The sequence below is a fragment of the Lathamus discolor genome, chromosome 24 (genome assembly GCF_037157495.1).
Source record: "Lathamus discolor isolate bLatDis1 chromosome 24, bLatDis1.hap1, whole genome shotgun sequence".
Taxonomy (NCBI): domain Eukaryota; kingdom Metazoa; phylum Chordata; class Aves; order Psittaciformes; family Psittacidae; genus Lathamus; species Lathamus discolor.
The window spans coordinates 270,952-276,078 of NC_088907.1; the positions used below are offsets into that span (position 1 = coordinate 270,952).

Genomic DNA, 5,127 nt, shown 5'->3' on the forward strand with positions numbered 1-5,127 from the left:
ATCCACAGAGCCCGTCTACTCACCCCACCCCCGACCCTCCCCGCTCCCGCAGGGATGGGGAGGAGAATCAAGAGAATGTAACTCCCACAGGTTGAGATAAGAACAGCCCAGTAACTAACGCAAATCACTACTGCTACCACCAATGATAATATTGATAAGAGAAAATAACAAGAGAATACGATACCACCGCCGAACGAGTTCGACCCCCCCGAAGAGAGAGTGTGCCCTTCTGAGTAACTCCCAGTTACCTCCCTGGGCATGACGTGCTGTGGTATGGAATACCTCCTGGCCAGTCTGGATCAGGTGTCCCATCTCCGCTTCCTTCTTGCCCTGCCTCGTCCCCAGCAGAGCATAAGACTCACAAAGTCCTTGGCCAGAATAAACACTACTTAACAACAACTGAAAATCGGTGTTATCAGCTCTCTGCCCAGGCTGGAAGTCAAAACACAGAGCTTGCACCAGTTACTAAGAAGGAGCAAAACGGCTCCTGGTAAACCCAGGACACAGCTACGGGCAGCTCTGCAGTCAGAAAGATACCCCCAGTGAGTGAGTGCATTTGAATCCAACATCTCTGGTGCCTGCTGTCCAGCAGCAGAGTGAGTAGAGCATGGGTTAGGGTTCAGTGCCTCAGCCACATTCTCATCTCCAAAGTCTGAACCCCAGAGTCTAAGCCATAGATTGTCAGCAACAATCGCGGCACCAGAGTCTCAGCTTCAGAGTATCAGCCAGTAGGGTAAGCATTAGGGTTAGGAGTGCCTTACATCTAATACATCTATTAACCCATGTTGTGTTAGGGTTAGGGTTTGGGTTAGGGCTGCCTTACATCTACTATATCTATTAACCCGTGTTAGGTTAGGGATAGGGCTCCCTTACATCCATTACATCTATAAACCCATTTTGGGTTAGGGTTAGGGATAGCGATAGGTGTTAGAATCAGGATTTTAGTTAGGTTTAGGGTATGGGGTTACTGTTAAAGTTAGGGGTTAGGGTTAGTGTTAGGGTTGAGATCGGGTGGCGGAGTCACGCTTGTGGTTCTGGCTAACCCTATGTGGCCAGAGTTAGGGTTAGGCTTAGGTTTAGTGTTAGGGGTTAGGATTAGCGTTAGGGTTAGGGTTACAGTTAGGGATTAGGATTACGGTTAGGGATTAGGGTTAGGTTTAGGGTTACACTTAGGGTTAGTGTTAGGGGTCAGGGTTAGGTGTTAGGGTTAGGGCTATGGTTAGGGTTGGTGTTAAGAGTTACGGTTAATATTAGGGTAGAGGTTAGAGTTAGCTGTTATGGTTAGGGTTGACCCCAGGTGGCAGAATCACATTCGTGGGGGTGGCTAATCCAAAGTGGGCAGAGATAGGGGTAGTGTTAGGGTTACGGTTAGGGTTAAGGTGAGTGGGAGGGTTAATGTTAGGTTTAGCGTGTGGGTGAGGGTGTGGGTTATGGTTTGGGGTAGGGTGAGGCTTACGGTTAGCTTTAGCATGAGGGTTTGGGTTAGGTTTCAGGTTTGGGTTAGGGTTACTGTGAGGTTTGCTGTTAGGGTTAGATTTATTATTAGGGCTAGGGGTTAGTTTTAGGGTTAGGATTAGGGCTAATGGATGGAGTTGGGGTTAGTATTAGGGGTTAAGGTCAGAGTTATGGCTATGGTTAGGGTTAGATTATTGAGTGTTCGCGTTAGGAGTCAGGGTTAGGGGGTTAAGGTTTAGGGTTAAGGTTTGGGCTAGGGTTTAGGGCTCCATTACATATATTCGGATTAGAGTTAGGGATTATGGTTCAGAGTCTCAGACAGTCTCATCCCCAAAGTCTGAATCTGAGAGTCTTAGCAATGGTCTTAGGAACAGTCTCAGCACAAGAGTCTCTGCTGCAGTGCATCAGTCAGTCTCATCTCAGAGTATAAGTCCTGGAGTCTTAGCCACAGTCTGAGCCACAGAGTCTAAGCTGCAGTCTATTCCCCTAATTCTGTATCCCAGAGTCTTAGCCACAGAATCTCAGCTGCAGGCTCATCCCCAAAGTCTGAATCCCAGAATCTTAGCTAAAGAGTCTCAGCCACAGTTTGAATTCCACAGTCTTCTCCACAGTCTCTGTCCCAGAGTGTGAATTGCATAGTTTTAGCCATGGAGTGTCAACAACAGTCTCAGCCACAGAGCCTGAGTCCAACAGTATCACCTCCAAAATCTGAGGCCCAGAGTCTCAAGTCACAATCACCCACAGAGTTTCAGCCACAGTTTCAGCCATAGTCTTAGCCACAGAGTATGAGTCCTAGATTCTCAGCCCCTGAGTTTCAGTCCCCGAGCCTCAGCCCCAAAGTCTGAATCTCCGAGTCTCACCCATCTGAGCCAGAAAAAAAGCTACAGAAAATCAAAGCCAGGGAGCACCCATGGAGGAAACGGCGAGAAGTTACAGAACAGGCAGGACACTCACCCAACAACCAGGGAGCAGCCACAGAACCAGAGCCAGGTAATACAAAGACCCAGCTGTGGCTTATCAGGGTGCTTTTATCCCAGGTGGTGGTTTGCTACTCACCTGCCCCAGCCCATTGAGGGAGGAGCTGTGGGTGGGGCTTGTGGTATATGAGGCACAGCCTTTCCTCAGGGGGCTCATTTGTGGTTCAGCTTTCATCTGGGTAAGTTCTCTGGTGTTTGCTCCGGTTTTCTGGCCTTAGAGCTTTGTGGTTTGTTTCAGGTGGGTTTTTTGGGGGTGGGTTTGAAATGGTCTTGTTTCAGTAAAGACCTTCAGGTCATGTTAGGGCTTACTAGTGTATGCATTAGTAAGCACCTTTATGTAGAGGTTTTTTTAGGTGTTATATTTATAAGCAGTGGTGGTGAGGCAAGAAGAACCCCACAGCTTCTCTCAGGGGGAGGAGTCAAGGCAAAGGTAATTTTGCTTGATGTTCTGGTTAACTGTGTATCATTCCTGTTCTCTTTTGCAGATGAAGGAAAGGTATATGGCTAGAGAAGGAATGTACTGGTGAGCCAAAAAGGGTTTGTCTCAAGTGTGGCTTTGGACCTCTGCCATTGTAAAAAGTGAGTTAAAAGAAGGGGTCCGGAGAGGGGCAGGAAGGAGTCGTAAGGTCGGTGGGGGAGTGAGCCTGTTAAAGAGGCGGTGTCTTTGGGTAGCTAAAGGGAGCAGGTTATTATTCAGTTTGAGCTTTTATCGCTTTATAAGTCTAAAGCACAGCTGGGGGTCGTGCCGCAGAGTCTCAAGTTCAGTAGTCTCTCGGGACATAGCTCCAGGTTGTTTTTACAGCTCTGTTCTTTTAATGTATATTTTCCCAGAGCTGACTCTGTCCAGCCATCTTGACAGTTAAAGTGAGAGGCCATTAACCGGCTGAAGCAGCAGCTCAATGCAAAATAGTTTTTAGTTTTTAAGCATTTTTTTATTTGCATTTTTCTGGCGATTTGCAGGCAGGACAGAGCAGGTGGAAACATCAAAGGGTGATGTAACTCAGCTGCGGGAGGGCTTAGCATGGAGAAGGCCGACATTTCAAGCACTGTGTCGGCACACATCCGTTTCTATTTATTTTTCAGGTTTTACATCGGAATCGGGAGAGGTGAAGCCGCACAGTTAGAGGGGATGTACGAAGCTAAGAGGATTTTACACCAGGCTGGCGATTGACACCATAGCCCAATACGATGGAGGGGTTCATGGTCATTCCTGCAGCTGCTGTGCAGTCGCCTTTGGAGTCGGATGAGTACTTGCAGGGAGTCGGGGAGGTAAAGAGGATGACTGCAGGGTCAGTCTGGACTGCAGGACCAGAGCGACAGTCACTCGACTCTACTCTCTTAAGTCTTGCAAGGGAGGGGAGCCCCGGAGCACCTTTAGGAAACTTTTTCGGGACTGTGACATGGGAGCTCCAAACCATGAAGCTCGCATGAGACCCACGCCACTACGGAACCTGAATAGATAGACTCCTTTTTGGAGCTGGAGGGCAGGAGATGAGGTCAGGACGGCAGGAAAGGGCTTGAAAGGTAGCACGGAGGAGAGGGAAAGGGAGGGTGTTTCATCACAACAATTACAGTTTCAGAGTCGGGTTCACAGCCGGACCGTCACAGCAGTTTCGGCGGTTGGTGTTGGAATCGCACAGTTACGTCAGACTTTGTTCTGGGGCTCTGCGGGAGCCTCACTGTCTCTGTCCAATCGACCCACTGGCGATCGAGACAGACGGAGCATTCCATCTTGGGAGTGGTCTTCCACGAGAGACTTTGTCTTTTTGGTGTCACAGAGTCTATGGTGTTCTCTTTGCATGTGTGTGTATATGTGTTTGCTTAGGAAATGTTGTGACCATGGCATGTAGTTGTGGGAGGTGGCAGGGAGCTGGAGGGCGATGCATTCGGTGTAAGCTTAGTGCTTTACTTGTGTGTGGGGAGTGTGTTGTAGACTAAAGGAGTTCTTTTTGGATTTTTAGGGGAAAAAAAAAAAACAAACCAGCCGGGGGAGGGGTTTTTTCCTCCCCCGGCTGGGTTTTTTTTCTTGGGTCCCGGCCGGTCAGAGAGGCGATGTTCATCGCCTATGTTCAGGCGCAGGCCAGTGCGGGACGGGATTTTCTCAGGCAGGGCATTTTCAGTGTTCTTGGGAACATAGCTCCTGAAGAGTTCTGAAGTCAGGTTGGGGTTGTTGTCATTCATTAGGGACGAAATTCTGAGTGTTGGTGTGTGTCGTGGTTTGAACCCAACCACAAACCTCTTTTACTCACTCCCCCCCTTCTTGCCCTCCCCCTGCTCCTGGAGGGACGGAGAGGAGAATCAAAAAGAATGCAACTCCCACGGGTTGAGATAAGAACAGTTTAGTAACTAAGGTATAACATAGATCACTACTGCTACCACCAATAATAATAATGCTAAAGGAAATAACAAGAGGAAAGAATACAACACCTCAGCACCAACCAACAGGTAACTCTCCCCACTCCCCCCAGCAGAGCACCGACCAATACCTCCTCCAACCCTGCCGTCCCTCTACCCCTTCCGGGTCCTTCTAAGTTACATCCTGGGCATGACGTGCTGTGGTATGGAATACCTCTTTAGCTAGTTTGGGTCAGGTGTCCTGTCTCTGCTTCCTCCCGGCCTCCCCTCCTCCCTGGCAGAGCATGAGGCTCAGAAAGTCCTTGGCCAGACCAAACATTCGAGCAGCAACTGAAAACAT

General features: G+C 48.9%; 1 long non-coding RNA gene across 1 annotated transcript; it reads left to right on the plus strand.

Annotated features, from left to right (window-relative positions):
- Positions 1 to 2,569: 2,569 nt before the first annotated feature.
- LOC136004053 (uncharacterized) lies at positions 2,570 to 4,222 on the plus strand. The gene is made up of 3 exons (XR_010608215.1): positions 2,570 to 2,611; positions 2,918 to 3,011; positions 3,516 to 4,222. It is a non-coding gene; the product is annotated as an uncharacterized LOC136004053 (long non-coding RNA).
- Positions 4,223 to 5,127: the final 905 nt, after the last annotated feature.